The sequence below is a fragment of the Salmo salar genome, chromosome 07, assembly GCF_965601325.2.
Source record: "Salmo salar chromosome 07, fSalSal1, whole genome shotgun sequence".
Lineage (NCBI taxonomy): Eukaryota > Metazoa > Chordata > Actinopteri > Salmoniformes > Salmonidae > Salmo > Salmo salar.
The window spans coordinates 63,569,250-63,586,381 of record NC_138297.1 but is presented as its reverse complement, the minus strand read 5'-3'; the positions used below and the strand labels follow the sequence as shown (position 1 = coordinate 63,586,381).

The 17,132-nt window shown below is 47.4% G+C and overlaps 1 protein-coding gene across 17 annotated transcripts in view; it reads left to right on the top strand.

Moving 5' to 3' along the window:
- The first annotated feature begins 4,173 nt into the window (after positions 1-4,173).
- The window catches only part of LOC106598423 (neuronal cell adhesion molecule), a 168,462-nt gene continuing 155,503 nt past the window's right edge, over positions 4,174-17,132 (top strand). For 5 of the 17 annotated variants that reach the window (XM_082977868.1, XM_082977866.1, XM_082977867.1 and 2 more), the window contains exon 1: positions 4,174-4,401. The gene's annotated coding sequence lies outside the window, so the exon portion shown is untranslated. Of the gene's footprint in view, positions 4,402-12,945; positions 12,996-17,132 lie in introns of all 17 variants that reach the window. The other 12 variants (XM_082977879.1, XM_082977873.1, XM_082977875.1 and 9 more) reach the window with 6 other exon arrangements.

The window sequence follows — 17,132 nt, the reverse complement described above, 5'->3', positions numbered from 1 at the left end:
CTGGAATATACTAAAGCACCAGGTCAAGGTCTTAGACTCCCAGCTGACTCACCCCCCATCCCTGGGCCGCTATAGGAGAGTCACACACGGTCAAGGTCTTAGACTCCCAGCTGACTCACCCCCTCCATCCCTGGGCCGCTATAGGAGAGTCACACACGGTCAAGGTCTTAGACTCCCAGCTGACTCACCCCCCCATCCCTGGGCCGCTATAGGAGAGTCACACACGGTCAAGGTCTTAGACTCCCAGCTGACTCACCCCCCATCCCTGGGCCGCTATAGGAGAGTCATACACGGTCAAGGTCTTAGACTCCCAGCTGACTCACCCCCCATCCCTGGGCCGCTATAGGAGAGTCATACACGGTCAAGGTCTTAGACTCCCAGCTGACTCACCCCCCATCCCTGGACCGCTATAGGAGAGTCACACACGGTCAAGGTCTTAGACTCCCAGCTGACTCACCCCCCCATACCTGGACCACTATATCACTAAGCTAAGGACCCTGGGACTAAACACCTCCCTCTGCAACTGGACTTCCTGATGGGGCGCCCCCAGGTGGTAAGGGTAGGTAACAACACATCCGCCACGCTGATCCTACAGGAAAAGGAGGACCGAGCACGCCCCCGTTCTCATTGACAGGGCTGTAGTGGAGCTGGTTGAGAGTTTCAACTTCCTTGGTGTCCACATCACCAACAAACTAGAATGGTCCAAACACACCAAGACAGTCGTGAAGAGGGCACGAAAAGCCTCTTCCCCCTCGCGAGACTGGATAGATTTGGCATGGGTCCTCAGATCCTCAAAAGGTTCTACAGCTGTACCATCGAGAGCATCCTGACTGGTTGCATCACTGCCTGGTACGGCAACTGCTTGACCTCCGACCACAAGGCTCTACAGAGGGTAGTGCGAACGTTCCAGTACATCACCGGGGTCAAGCTTCCTGCCATCCAGGACCTCTATACCAGGCGGTGTCAGAGAAAGGCCCTAAAAATTGTCAAAGACTCCAGCCACCCCAGTCATAGACTGTTCTCTCTGATTCCGCACGGCAAGCGATACCGGAGCGCCAAGTCTAGGTCCTAAAGAATTCTTAACAGCTTCTAACCCCAAGCCATAAGACTCCTGAACAGCTAATCAAAGGGCTTTCCAGACCCCTCTTTTATGCTGCTGCTACTCTCTGTTTATAATCAATGCATAGTCACTTTAATAACGTCGTGACCCACCATTAACAGGAACGCGACCCACTCTAGAAACGCTGCTCTAGAGACATGTCATAATAAATGTACATGACCAACAGACCAACCATGGTCAATACCTGCAGACTGTCTGTGAGACCATTTCTGGAAGAGACACTATACACCTACTAGTACAGGAAATACCCCCTGGATATCTCAGCTTCAATGGTACAGATGTAACCGGACAGCCAGTAACATATTCACTATGCTCCATTCATTTACCATTATGGTCACCTGCAGGGGTGGAACTGGAACATAAACTCACTTAGGGAATTTACCCATGTAAAAATCTTTGTATTCACCTGAACACTTTTATTCATGTCAAAATGATTTTACTTTGTGTTTGTGGTTCGTGCGTGCGTGCGTGCGTGCGTGCCTGCGTGCGTGCGTGTACATACATACATACATACATACATACGTGTGTGTGTGTGTGTCACCATAATGATCTGTACAAGGCAGAACAAACATTATGGGTCATGATGTGACATGGTCAGACAGTTATGAATGAGACTGTAGACTAATGTTGGGACATGGTCAGACAGTTATGAATGAGACTGTAGACTAATGTTGGGACATGGTCAGACAGTTATGAATGAGACTGTAGACTAATGTTGGGACATGGTCAGACAGTTATGAGACTGTAGACTAATGTTGGGACATGGTCAGACAGTTATGAATGAGACTGTAGGCTAATGTTGGGACATGGTCAGACAGTTATGAGACTGTAGACTAATGTTGGGACATGGTCAGACAGTTATGAGACTGTAGACTAATGTTGGGACATGGTCAGACAGTTATGAATGAGACTGTAGACTAATGTTGGGACATGGTCAGACAGTTATGAATGAGACTGTTGGCTAATGTTGGGACATGGTCAGACAGTTATGAGACTGTAGACTAATGTTGGGACATGGTCAGACAGTTATGAATGAGACTGTAGGCTAATGTTGGGACATGGTCAGACAGTTATGAATGAGACTGTAGACTAATGTTGGGACATGGTCAGACAGTTATGAATGAGACTGTAGACTAATGTTGGGACATGGTCAGACAGTTATGAGACTGTAGGCTAATGTTGGGACATGGTCAGACAGTTATGAATGAGACTGTAGACTAATGTTGGGACATGGTCAGACAGTTATGAATGAGACTGTAGACTAATGTTGGGACATGACCATACAGTTATGAATGAGACTGTAGACTAATGTTGGGACATGGTCAGACAGTTATGAATGAGACTGTAGACTAATGTTGGGACATGGTCAGACAGTTATGAGACTGTAGACTAATGTTGGGACATGGTCAGACAGTTATGAATGAGACTGTAGGCTAATGTTGGGACATGGTCAGACAGTTATGAGACTGTAGACTAATGTTGGGACATGGTCAGACAGTTATGAATGAGACTGTAGACTAATGTTGGGACATGACCATACAGTTATGAAAGAGACTGTAGACTAATGTTGGGACATGGTCAGACAGTTATGAGACTGTAGACTAATGTTGGGACATGGTCAGACAGTTATGAGACTGTAGACTAATGTTGGGACATGGTCAGACAGTTATGAATGAGACTGTAGGCTAATGTTGGGACATGGTCAGACAGTTATGAGACTGTAGGCTAATGTTGGGACATGGTCAGACAGTTATGAAAGAGACTGTAGACTAATGTTGGGACATGGTCAGACAGTTATGAGACTGTAGACTAATGTTGGGACATGGTCAGACAGTTATGAATGAGACTGTAGGCTAATGTTGGGACATGGTCAGACAGTTATGCATGAGTATGCAGACTAATGTTGGGACATGGTTGGACAGCTCCAGACTGTGATGAGGGAACCATTTACACAATGATAAAGATGTCTGTTTAGGCTACTGTGTGTGCTTGAGTGTAGGGGAGCGTGTGAGTTCATCCTTGTCCTCACTCAACCCAGTCTAATCTAATACATGGTAATGTGATTGGGAGATGCACTAAAGCGTTTGACACACTACTATTTACATGAAGATGTGCTTAGACCAGCGATGTTCAACTGTGGGTCACGGGAGTCTTCCTTGTCTGAGTAAAAAAAAATATATATATATAAGTCTGAACTATAACGACTTAAACCAGGTAGAATGTGTGTAGAAATTTAAATAAATTTATATTTTAAATAATTTAATCTCAGAAATGTTTTTCTGCAATCACAATACTTTTAATATAGAGCTATTAACAGCGCCATTTTGGTTGATTTTGTGGTCTCAAACTAGTGCGTTTATTAACATCCTTCATCAAGAATATGGGCAAAATTATATTATTGACAGTGAATGAGATAGGAATGTTGTTACCTTGTTTTACAGATTGTATTTTGGCGATTATTTTTCCCTGATGCTAAGATTGGGTCGCAAATTGAGAACCACTGGTTTAGACGACTCACATTAGCCACCTGTCCTATGGCTGGTGACGATGGCAGTGTGTCCTACTGTCGGCCTACCTTTTTTACTTCCAGTATTCAATCACTGGAACAGATAAATCCAAAATCACCAGCAATTCCCTCATAATATGTTCATCATATCCCCCAAACCTCTCCCCAAATTAAATATGGTACTGTACAAAACGTTCCTATTTTGGGGTCTGGATTCCTTGCATCTAGCCTATAGCAGTATCCTAACAATCCGTGAAAACACCAAGCCTAGCCTACAGAGTGCCAATCTTTATCACCAAAATGACTAATTCATAGGGCAGATATAAAAGGTCTACTGCTGCACAATTATTGTTTTATCCACAGCACACCATAATCCATCTATTTTTTTTAACCATCATCCATCTTTAAAAAATAAATAAATAAATCCATCCATCCATCCGTCTGCAGGTCCAGTCGCAGCCGCTCATTAGTCGGCGTCGCTGCAGCTGCGCGCTCCGTTCGTTCTAGAGCTTCTGCATTCTGCCTGCACCGGAGCGGTGGGTTGCGCGTGCGCGAGACGGCGGCAGCTAGAGCGCTGCTCGTTTGTCAGCGGCTCGGGAAGAGGGAGCTGGTGCTAGAACGGGAGAACGGAGCAGAGGACCACAGGCTGTGAGACTGCAGCGGGGAACGAGTCAGAGCACTGCCGGGAGACGGGAGACAAAAAACACCAACTCATCCTGTTTTATTCCTACAGCTGCGAGAAGAGGGAAAAACCTGTCCACGTTTGCTTAAACAGGTGAGATTTGTGGGCTCTTTTAATTTAATTTTTCTGCTGGTGGTTGGGATTTTTTTCTGCTGTTGTCTTGTGTAGGCTGTGCTGTGTATGTATGATGAAATGCTCGCTGCTTTGCTATGTGAATTATGCGCATTTGGTGCAGTGGATGGATGTGTCAAGTCCAAGAGAGGATGGGATGGCGGTCCAGTTGTGGGTTTCCCATAGAAACCGATGATGTTGCTGATATTTATGTTGTTGGCGTCAGGTGTGAATATGGAGGCTCGACATTATATCTGTGTTTTTAGAGATGAGAAGAAAAGCATTTGATCAAAGGACAACACAGGCAGCAATAAGCGGTAATGTGATTCACAGCGTCTCGAGGCTATGATAAAATACATTATTGTCGTTGTCTAGTTTGTGGTGGCTGCTGATCGTGTGATGATAATAATTATTTAATTTACCATATTCATTCATTTATTATGCTATATTCCATCCTTTGTGTGGATAAAATATGTTTTGCCGGCCGGCATTATAGTACAAGGAATTAGGCTATTGATGTTTACAGTCTATCAATAGCATGGCCAGCTGTTAACTATATAATCGTGAATGAATTCCCTATTGGAAGCCTATCAATTAGGTAACAGTTTAGTGAGGCCTATATAGGCCTATGTGTCGTAAAGATGTGAGACATTTGAGAGAAGAAAGCAGGTGCAGCAACCACGTAGACCGACACAGACATTGCACGCTGCAGCAATTATTATAGGCTAACCCCCTCTTTTATGCATGCGACCTATGAATGTGCTCTCTGCCCTTTGCATCGTGACACGCGATAAAGCCCAATACCGATGAACGAGACGTTTATTCCCAGTAGTATAATAATACCGTTGTAGGCCTAGTCTGTAGTTGGTGTCATTTTATATAGGTCAAGGCCTGCTATACGGAGTAAAGCTGACGTGGGCTATAGATTCCCTCCACCTCCACATCATCACCATCTGGGATGTTCAGAACGTCAGGGGGATCTCACAGGTAGAATCCCCTTAGTTCTACTGACTCCCAACAGCAATGCAGATGCTTCACACACAGTATATGAGTGCGTCCCAAATGGTACCAGTCAAAAGTAGTGCACTATGTAGGGAGTAGGGTCCTATTTGGGAGGCCACCGTTATGTTTCTACTGACTACAATAGGCCTTATCAGATGGTCCCATGTAGAGCAAAATCTGGGCATATTGTGAGGCTGATATTATTTCATGCTGATACAGTATATAGATATTTGTTTGACATGTTGACAACAAGTCCCCCTTCCCAAATGATAATCTGATTCAAAATGAAAAGTTAAACAAGTCAATAATCTGTTGGTAGGGGCGATTGAACAGATGTTTTGAGGTATTTCTGTAGTGACCAGGACTAGGATGAATACTGTATATACCAGGGTGTGTTTGTGTAACAGTGTAGGTTCCGTCCCTCTCTTCGCCCCAACCTGGGCTCGAACCAGGGACCCTTGCACACATCAACAACTGACACCCCACGAAGCATCGTTACCCATCGCGCCACAAAAGCCGCGGCCCTTGCAACGCAAGGGGCAACCCTACTTCAAGTCTCAGAGCGAGTGACGTCACCGATTGAAACGCTATTAGCGCGCACCACCGCTAACTAACTAGCCATTTCACATCGGTTACATTTGATTGGTGACATGTTGACAGATGTCCGGTGGCATTATTCTCTGATGTGTGTGTGTGTGTGTGTGTGTGTGTGTGTGTGTGTGTGTGTGTGTGTGTGTGTGTGTGTGTGTGTGTGTGTGTGTGTGTGTGTGTGTGTGTGTGTGTGTGTGTGTGTGATCCTCTGATTCGTAGACCCCACATGGTGCTGATGATGATATGCTACTTTGGGAAAAGCCTGAGAACTGGTGTAATGGGAGGAAATACAAATAGCTATTATGAATGTCACTGTGTTTGTCTGTGTGGGGTTTGAAGGGGTATTATGAATGTCACTGTGTTTGTCTGTGTGGGGTTTGAAGGGGTATTATGAATGTCACTGTGTTTGTCTGTGTGGGGTTTGAAGGGGAGTTGCAGCATGTGATGCTGTTTCCAAATGTTGTCCTTTGTGGTGTGGGATACGGCATTGGTCATACTTAGGGTGATGTGACCCTGAGACATGACCAGGGAAAACTCTGAGCCCGGGCTGTAGGATATAACCAGAGGCCAGAGTTGATCCTGGTTATCCATAACTCTACATCCCAGCTTTGAACCCCAACCAGGACTAACGGTCAGCTCAACTAACTGTTATTGTGTAAGACAATAACATAAGACAAAGCCTTTGTATGGGATCTTGTTCCTGTCGACCCCCTCTGTCAAGATTCAACAACATGTTCCCATCGTCCCCCTCAGTCAAGATTCAACAACATGTTCCCATCATCCACCTCAGTCAAGATTCAACAACATGTTCCCATCATCCACCTCAGTCAAGATTCAACAACATGTTCCCATCGTCCCCCTCAGTCAAGATTCAACAACATGTTCCCATCATCCACCTCAGTCAAGATTCAACAACATGTTCCCATCATCCACCTCAGTCAAGATTCAACAACATGTTCCCATCATCCACCTCAGTCAAGATTCAACAACATGTTCCCATCATCCACCTCAGTCAAGATTCAACAACATGTTCCCATCATCCACCTCAGTCAAGATTCAACAACATGTTCCCATCATCCACCTCAGTCAAGATTCAACAACATGTTCCCATCATCCACCTCAGTCAAGATTCAACAACATGTTCCCATCATCCACCTCAGTCAAGATTCAACAACATGTTCCCATCATCCACCTCAGTCAAGATTCAACAACTAGTTCCCTGAGGACATTACAGAAGACAAAGACACATGATTCTTGTCCCTGGTGGCTACCTCACTGCTACCCTGGTGTCTACCTCCTTCCTACCCTGGTGTCTACCCCCCTCCTACCCTGGTGTCTAACTCCCTTCTACCCTGGTGTCTACCTCCCCCTAACCCGGTGTCTACCTCCTCCTACCCCGGTGTCTACCTCTCCCTACCCCGGTGTCTACCTCCCTCCTACCCTCCCTCCTACCCTGGTGTCTACATCTACCTACCCTGTTGTCTACCCACCCTACCCCGGTGTTGACCTCCCTTCTACCCACTCCTACCCAGGTGTCTACCTCCCCCCTACCCTGGTGTCTACCTCCCTCCTACCCTGGTGTCTACCTCTCTCCTACCCTCCTTCCTACCCTGATATCTACTTCCTTCCTACCCTGGTGTCTACTTCCATCCTACCCTGGTGTCTACCTCCCTCCTCCTATCCTGGTGTCTACCTCCCTCCTTCTACCCTGGTGTCTACCTCCCTCCTCCTATCCTGGTGTCTACCTCCCTCCTCCTATCCTGGTGTCTACCTCCCTCCTCCAATCTTGGTGTCTACCTCCCTCCTCCTACCCTGGTGTCTACCTCCCTAATCCTACCCTGGTGTCTACCTCCCTCCTCCTATCCTGGTGTCTACCTCCCTCCTCCTATCCTGGTGTCTACCTCCCTCCTCCTACCCTGGTGTTTACCTCCCTCCTCCTATCCTGGTGTCTACCTCCCTCCTCCTATCCTGGTGTCTACCTCTCTCCTCCTACCCTGGTGTCTACCTCCCTCCTCCTATCCTGGTGTCTACCTCCCTCCTCCTATCCTGGTGTCTACCTCCCTCCTCCTACCCTGGTGTCTACCTCCCTCCTCCTATCCTGGTGTCTACCTCCCTCCTCCTATCCTGGTGTCTACCTCCCTCCTCCTACCCTGGTGTCTACCTCCCTCCTCCTATCCTGCTGTCTACCTCCCTCCTCCTATCCTGGTGTCTACCTCCCTTTCCTACCCTGGTGTCTACCTCCCTCCTCCTATCCTGGTGTCTACCTCCCTTCTCCTATCCTGGTGTCTACCTCCCTTCTCCTATCCTGGTGTCTACCTCCTTCCTCCTACCCTGGTGTTTACCTTCCTCCTCCTACCCTGGTGTCTACCTCCCTCCTCCTACCCTGGTGTCTACCTCCCTCCTCCTATCCTGGTGTCTACCTCCCTTTCCTACCCTGGTGTCTACCTCCCTCCTCCTATCCTGGTGTCTACCTCCCTTCTCCTATCCTGGTGTCTACCTCCCTCCTCCTACCCTGGTGTCTACCTCCCTCCTCCTAACCCGGATGTTTACCTTCCTCCTCCTACCCTGGTGTCTACCTCCCTCCTCCTACCCTGGTGTCTACCTCCCTCCTCCTATCCTGGTGCCTACCTCCCTCCTCCTATCCTGGTGTCTACCTCCCTCCTCCTACCCTGGTGTCTACCTCCCTCCTCCTATCCTGGTGTCTACCTCCCTCCTCCTATCCTGGTGTCTACCTCCCTCCTCCTATCCTGGTGTCTACCTCCCTCCTCCTACCCTGGTGTTTACCCCCCTCTTCTACCCTGGTGTCTACCTCCCTCCTCCTATCCTGGTGTCTACCTCCTTCTTCCTACCCTGGTGTTTACCTCCCACCTCCTACCCTGGTGTCTACCTCCCTCCTCCTATCCTGGTGTCTACCTCCCTCCTCCTACCCTGGTGTCTACCTCCCTCCTCCTATCCTGGTGTCTACCTCCCTCCTCCTACCCTGGTGTCTACCTCCCTCCTTCTACCCTGGTGTCTACCTCCCTCCTCCTACCCTGGTGTCTACCTCCCTCCTCCTACCCTGGTGTCTACCTCCCTCCTCCTATCCTGGTGTCTACCTCCCTCCTCCTACCCTGGTGTCTACCTCCCTCTTCCTACCCTGGTGTTTACCTCCCTCCTCCTACCCTGGTGTCTACCTCCCTCCTCCTACCCTGGTGTTTACCTCCCTCCTCCTACCCTGGTGTCTAACTGTCAATAGTAGTGCATTATATAGGGAACAGGGTGCCATTTGGGACGCAGTCACCCAGCCCTCAGCTCTCAGTATACAGCCACTGTCTGGGGGCACCCAGCCCTCAGCTCTCAGTATACAGCCACTGTCTGGGGGGCACCCAGCCCTCAGCTCTCAGTATACAGCCACTGTCTAGGGGCACCCAGCCCTCAGCTCTCAGTATACAGCCACTGTCTAGGGGGCACCCAGCCCTCAGCTCTCAGTATACAGCCACTGTCTAGGGGCACCCAGCCCTCAGCTCTCAGTATACAGCCACTGTCTAGGGGGCACCCAGCCCTCAGCTCTCAGTATACAGCCACTGTCTAGGGGGCACCCAGCCCTCAGCTCTCAGTATACAGCCACTGTCTAGGGGGCACCCAGCCCTCAGCTCTCAGTATACAGCCACTGTCTAGGGGGCACCCAGCCCTCAGCTCTCAGTATACAGCCACTGTCTAGGGGGCACCCAGCCCTCAGCTCTCAGTATACAGCCACTGTCTAGGGGGCACCCAGCCCTCAGCTCTCAGTATACAGCCACTGTCTGGGGGGCACCCAGCCCTCAGCTCTCAGTATACAGCCACTGTCTAGGGGCACCCAGCCCTCAGCTCTCAGTATACAGCCACTGTCTGGGGGCACCCAGCTCTCAGCTCTCAGTATACAGCCACTGTCTAGGGGCACCCAGCCCTCAGCTCTCAGTATACAGCCACTGTCTAGGGGCACCCAGCCCTCAGCTCTCAGTATACAGCCACTGTCTGGGGGGCACCCAGCCCTCAGCTCTTATTATACAGCCACTGTCTAGGGGGCACCCAGCCCTCAGCTCTTATTATACAGCCACTGTCTGGGGGGCACCCAGCCCTCAGCTCTCAGTATACAGCCACTGTCTGGGGGGCACCCAGCCCTCAGCTCTCAGTATACAGCCACTGTCTGGGGGGCAGTATACAGCCCAGTATACAGCCACTGTCTGGGGGCACCCAGCCCTCAGCTCTCAGTATACAGCCACTGTCTGGGGGGCACCCAGCCCTCAGCTCTCAGTATACAGCCACTGTCTGGGGGGCAGCCTCAGCCCAGTATCAGCCACTGTCTGGGGGCACCCAGCCCTCAGCTCTCAGTATACAGCCACTGTCTGGGGGCACCCAGCCCTCAGCTCTCAGTATACAGCCACTGTCTAGGGGGCACCCAGCCCTCAGCTCTCAGTATACAGCCACTGTCTGGGGGGCACCCAGCCCTCAGCTCTCAGTATACAGCCACTGTCTAGGGGCACCCAGCCCTCAGCTCTCAGTATACAGCCACTGTCTGGGGGGCACCCAGCCCTCAGCTCTCAGTATACAGCCACTGTCTGGGGGGCAGTATACAGCCCAGTATACAGCCACTGTCTGGGGGCACCCAGCCCTCAGCTCTCAGTATACAGCCACTGTATGGGGGGCACCCAGCCGTCAGCTCTCAGCCCTCAGCTCTCAGTATACAGCCACTGTCTAGGGGCACCCAGCCCTCAGCTCTCAGTATACAGCCACTGTCTGGGGGGCACCCAGCACCCAGCCCTCAGCTCTCAGAATACAGCTGCAGTGGTTGTGCTTGTTGTTTTATCAGATCAGGAACCACATTAAATTAACATGACTGGTTAGAGATTGATGGATTGGAAAATGGGGGAAACTCCATACAGGAGATATGTAATGGTTCTGGTAAGTACGTGAGGTTGCCATAGTGACTACCTCGAACAGCTGTTGTTGTTTTCATGCTGGTGAAATCCAGCTTGCTGTGTTTTTGGCTTTTTCATCAATGCATTAATAAGTCAGTCAGTCATTCAGTCAGTTATTAAGGGTCAAAACCATGTAGAGCCCAATGGCACTGCCAGACCAGATGGACTAACAGCAGTGGTCATCTCTAGTCACCCACTCACTGCCCAGGTCCCATGGTCTTGTGGAGAAAGTAAGGCTTTTGATGACCCAGTGAGGGTTAGTCTAACTACCACACACTCCATATACAGAACAAAGAGAGTTGGCCTGGTACACCTCTGGCAGGAGGAGAGGAGAAGAGAAGAGAGGAGAGACATGTTGACAGCACCAGCTGTGCCAGAGCTCTTCTGAAGTGTAACGCCGTGAACCATGAGGATAATGAAAGATGACATGCCAAGTTCCACCTCCCCACCTCTCCCCATCTCTCCCCCTCTCCCCACCTCTCCCCATCTCTCCCCATCTCTCCCCCTCTCTCCACCTCTCCCCACCTCTCCCCCTCTCTCCACCTCTCCCCACCTCTCCCCCTCTCTCCACCTCTCCCTCCCTCCCGTCTCCACTTCCCCTCTCTCCTTTCTCTAACTCCACCTCTCTCCCCTCTCCATCTCTCTCCTACCCTCTCCTCTCCTCTCTCTCCACCTCTTTCCCTCTCCCCTCTCTCCCTCTCCACCACTTCCTTCTCTACGTCTCTCCACCTCTCCCCTACTCTCCCTCCCCCTCTACTCTCTGCCCTCTATGATGACTTAATGATAAACCCCCTGCTGTGAGGCTTCTGTAGATGCATGCTGAATAGGTATCTGCTCTCATCATCATTCATCCATTTTGGTTGTGTTTGAAGATGAAGTGCTGAAATATCAAGTTGGGCAGGTTATTTAAATAGTGGCTCAGTGAGAGATGGATGAAGCCCCAGAGCAGCCACTCAGACCCACCCCATTGCCATGGGCAACAGATGGGTGAGTGGGGAGGTCAAGGAGGAGACGGACCCAGAGTTATACTGGACTGGTAGTACAGTAGCGTTCAGCAACTCCTCAAGTAGGGACCCAGAGTTATACTGGACTGGTAGTACAGTAGCATTCAGCAACTCCTCAAGTAGGGACCCAGAGTTATACTGGACCGGTAGTACAGTAGCATTCAGCAACTCCTCAAGTAGGGGCCCAGAGTTATACTGGACCGGTAGTACAGTAGCATTCAGCAACTCCTCAAGTAGGGACCCAGAGTTATACTGGACCGGTAGTACAGTAGCGTTCAGCAACTCCTCAAGTAGGGACCCAGAGTTATACTGGACCGGTAGTACAGTAGTGTTCAGCAACTCCTCAAGTAGGGACCCAGAGTTATACTGGACCGGTAGTACAGTAGCGTTCAGTAGCTGTATTTCAGCAGAAATACAAACACAAACACACAAACACACACACACACACACACACACACACACACACACACACACACACACACACACACACACACACACACACACACACACACACACACACACACACACACACACACACACACACACACACACCCTTTGTTGGCTTGGCGGTTCAGACGTTTGTGCCATTTTTAATTGCTCAGTAAATGCCACTGGTGGCCTGTTTCCTGATTTAAGATGTAAGACCTGCTTATGTCCAGAGAGAGCGAAGTAAAGCCAAAGCTCTTGTTGGGAAATCATCACATTCAATGGGGTCTGTGATTGGAGAGTTCAAAGGTCACTGTTTAAAAAGGATTTGGGGAGATCTACATTGATATTGAGTGAAATGTGGCAGTTTTTTTTGGAGGAAAATCGTCCCAAACTCTCTCTCCAACTGCCACAAGCCCCGGGCGCCGAAGACGTGGATGTCGATTATGGCAGACCCCCACACTTCTCTGATTCAGAGGGTTGGGTTAAATGTGGAAGACACATTTCAGTTGAAGGAATTCAGTTGTACAACTGACTAGGTATCCCCCTTTCCCTTTCCATTATAGTACAACGAAGGTTGATGGAAGATAAGAATTGATCATCAGGACTTCACACAGTAAGTGTTGCAACTTTTTATCCAATTGAGTTTGTAAAGGGAGAGGCTTACAGGTTACTGTTTAAAAAATATTTGGTAGGATTTAAATTGACATTGACTGACAAAGTTGGTTTTTGGAGGAAAATCTGCAATCTCTTTCCATCTGTCATGAGCTAAGTACAAATATGGTTTATAGATGGTTTATGAAAGATAAGAATTGAGAATCAAAGGATTTGATTCATTTAACGTTGATCTTTGGCTTTAACTAGGAGAAAAAAATACTTTATTTTTGACTTTGTGGCAGATGTTCTTTTCACTGTGAACAAATAATATGCTAATGCCTTGTACATAGTATGGTGAGCTTAATGCCTTGTACATAGTATAGTGAGCTTAATGCCTTGTACATAGTATAGTGAGCTTAATGCCTTGTACATAGTATAGTGAGCTTAATGCCTTGTACATAGTATGGTGAGCTTAATGCCTTGTACATAGTATAGTGAGCGTAATGCCTTGTACAGTAGTATAGTGAGCTTAATGCCTTGTACATAGTATAGTGAGCGTAATGCCTTGTACATAGTATGGTGAGCTTAATGCCTTGTACATTAGTATAGTGAGCTTAATTCCTTGTACATAGTATAGTGAGCTTAATGCCTTGTACATAGTATGGTGAGCTTAATGCCTTGTACAGTAGTATAGTGAGATTAATGCCTTGTACATAGTATAGTGAGCTTAATGCCTTGTACATAGTATGGTGAGCTTAATGCCTTGTACATTGTATAGTGAGCTTAATGCCTTGTACATATTATAGTGAGCTTAATGCCTTGTACATAGTATAGTGAGCTTAATGCCTTGTACATAGTATAGTGAGCTTAATGCCTTGTACATAGTATAGTGAGCTTAATGCCTTGTACATAGTATAGTGAGCTTAATGCCTTGTACATAGTATAGTGAGCTTAATGCCTTGTACAGTAGTATAGTGAGCTTAATGCCTTGTACATAGTATAGTGAGCTTAATGCCTTGTACATAGTATGGTGAGCTTAATGCCTTGTACATAGTATAGTGAGCTTAATGCCTTGTACATAGTATAGTGAGCTTAATGCCTTGTACATAGTATGGTGAGCTTAATGCCTTGTACATAGTATGGTGAGCTTAATGCCTTGTACAGTAGTATAGTGAGCTTAATGCCTTGTACATAGTATGGTGAGCTTAATGCCTTGTACAGTAGTATAGTGAGCTTAATGCCTTGTACATAGTATAGTGAGCTTAATGCCTTGTACATAGTATGGTGAGTGTTACGATCGTCAAAAGGAGTGGACCAAAGCGCAGCGTGGTAAGTGTTCATAATTTATTATATATAACGAAACACTTAAACAAAGAAACAAAATGAAAGCCAACAGTTCTGTCAGGTCACTGATAACAAAACAGAAAATAACTACCCACAAACACAGGTGGGAAAAGGCTGCCTAAGTATGATTCCCAATCAGAGACAACGATAGACAGCTGCCTCTGATTAGGAACCATACTCGGCCAAAACAAAGAAATACAATACATAGAATGCCCACCCCATATCACACCCTGACCTAACTAAACAGAGAAAAACGTCTCTCTCAGGTCAGGGCGTGACAGTGATCTTAATGCCTTGTACATAGTATAGTGAGCTTAATGCCTTGTACATAGTATAGTGAGAATAATGCCTTATACATAGTATAGTGAGCTTAATGCCTTGTACAGTAGTATAGTGAGAATAATGCCTTGTACATAGTATGGTGAGATTAATGCCTTGTACATAGTATAGTGAGATTAATGCCTTGTACAGGAGGCCTACAGAAGGTTTAAAATATTATCCCAAACAGTGAAATCTTTATCTCAGCTCTGAGATTTAGGTCAAAGTAACCTTTCAACTTGGCCCCATTCTCTCCTCACCCAAACAACCAATGGCTTTAAGACTTCTATGGTCACATGTTGAGAGTCGTTTAAATAAACCAACCAGACGTAAGCTCATAACAATGATTATTAAACATGTTTTCTGAGAGCATAATAGATTTTGTCAGTCTGTGACGGATTCTTCCCTCTGCCACGCGTGTGCTGTGTGTGTGTGTGTGTGTGTGTGTGTGTGTGTGTGTGTGTGTGTGTGTGTGTGGTGTGTGTGTGTGTGTGTGTGTGTGTGTGTGTGTGTGTGTGTGTATCAAAGATCTATACTCAGCATTATGTGGGAGGGAAAGTGAAATATTTCTTCCATGCCTGGCAGCTTTGTTCATTTTCAATCACATTCACAACCCATATTTCATTTGATGAAGTGATTCATTTGACGGGGAAATCTAATTTAGGGCCCTTCGTGCGTGTATACTGTTATATATATATATATATATATATATATATATATATATATGGCTGATAGAACAATCTATAGAACACTCACTACATTATAAGCCTTTCTATCAGCGTGTATTCTCTCATGCGTGTGTATATATACAGTATACGGTTTCTAGAACAATCTATAGAACATTACATCCTTTTATATCAGCGTATATATTCCCTCGATTTTCACAAGGTTCTCCCATAATATCTATCTATAGCCAAATACAACTTGTCTTTTTTTAAATCAGCGTACAGCTTATATTCTCCCAGCATCCTCCTCAAGGTTCTCCCCTAGATCTGTCCTATCGCCAAGCTGTCAGAAGGGTGGTCAGTCAGTGACGTGCTTTGTACTGACTGGAGAAGTAACATCACTATCTGAGTGGTGTGGGAAAATAAAGTCCAGTTCAATGGAGTCTGTATCCTATCACTAACCTCTCCTACCCGTCTGGGCCGACAGAGAGGCCCATTCTGTGGCTTCAGTGGAGGCTTTCGGGGGCTGAAACTAATACAGAATGCCTTTGTAGTGAAGATAAACGGTTCAGCAGCTGGCCTGTTCACAAATGAAGAGGCTGAACATTGAACAAGCGTACAGGCTCAATTTGGGGATGTAATTTATGAGCGCACGGGGTTTGTGGTTGTGGATGGAGGATGTGGCGGCCCACTGATAAACCAATTAGAGGAGACGGGCCTTTATGTCTATGGTCTGTCTGCCTTCCTCCTCAGAGAGGAAGAGGAAGTGATGGTGGGAGGAAGCTGGTCCTGTGATGCTGGCTGTAATCTCTGTTAGTGACACACATTCCTCATCTTTCACATTCCCCTCCCATCTCTGTTAGTGACACACATTCCCCATCTTTCATATTCCCCTCCCATCTCTGTTAGTGACACACATTCCCCATCTTTCACATTCCCCTCCCATCTCTGTTAGTGACACACATTCCCCATCTTTCACATTCCCCTCCCATCTCTGTTAGTGACACACATTCCCCATCTTTCACATTCCCCTCCCATCTCTGTTAGTGACACACATTCCCCTCCCATCTCTGTTAGTGACACACATTCCCCTCCCATCTCTGTTAGTGACACACATTCCCCTCCCATCTCTGTTAGTGACACACATTCCCCTCCCATCTCTGTTAGTGACACACATTCCCCATCTTTCACATTCCCCTCCCATCTCTGTTCACATGGAACCATTTGGTCCTGTGGTGATTATATTTAACTTCTGTTTTTATTACGGATGTTACTGCATCATAAAGTATGGAAGTCTAACCGTTCCCAATGGAGCATTTAACTGCTGTCCTCCCTCCCTCCCTCCCTCCCTCCCTCCCTCCCTCCCTCCCTCCCCTCCCTCCCTCCCTCCCTCCCTCCCTCCCTCCCTCCCTCCCTCCCTCCCTCCCTTCCTCCTCCCATGATTCTGGTCCTAAGGGTATCAGTATGTTTTAGTCTCCTCCCATGATTCTGGTCCTAAGGGTATCAATATGTTTTAGTCTCCTCCCATGATTCTGGTCCTAAGGGTATCAATATGTTTTAGTCTCCTCCCATGATTCTGGTCCTAAGGGTATCAGTATGTTTTAGTCTCCTCCCATGATTCTGGTCCTAAGGGTATCAATATGTTTTAGTCTCCTACCATGATTCTGGTCCTAAGGGTATCAATATGTTTTAGTCTCCTCCCATGATTCTGGTCCTAAGGGTATCAGTATGTTTTAGTCTCCTCCCATGATTCTGGTCCTAAGGGTATCAATATGTTTTAGTCTCCTCCCATGATTCTGGTCCTAAGGGTATCAGTATGTTTTAGTCTC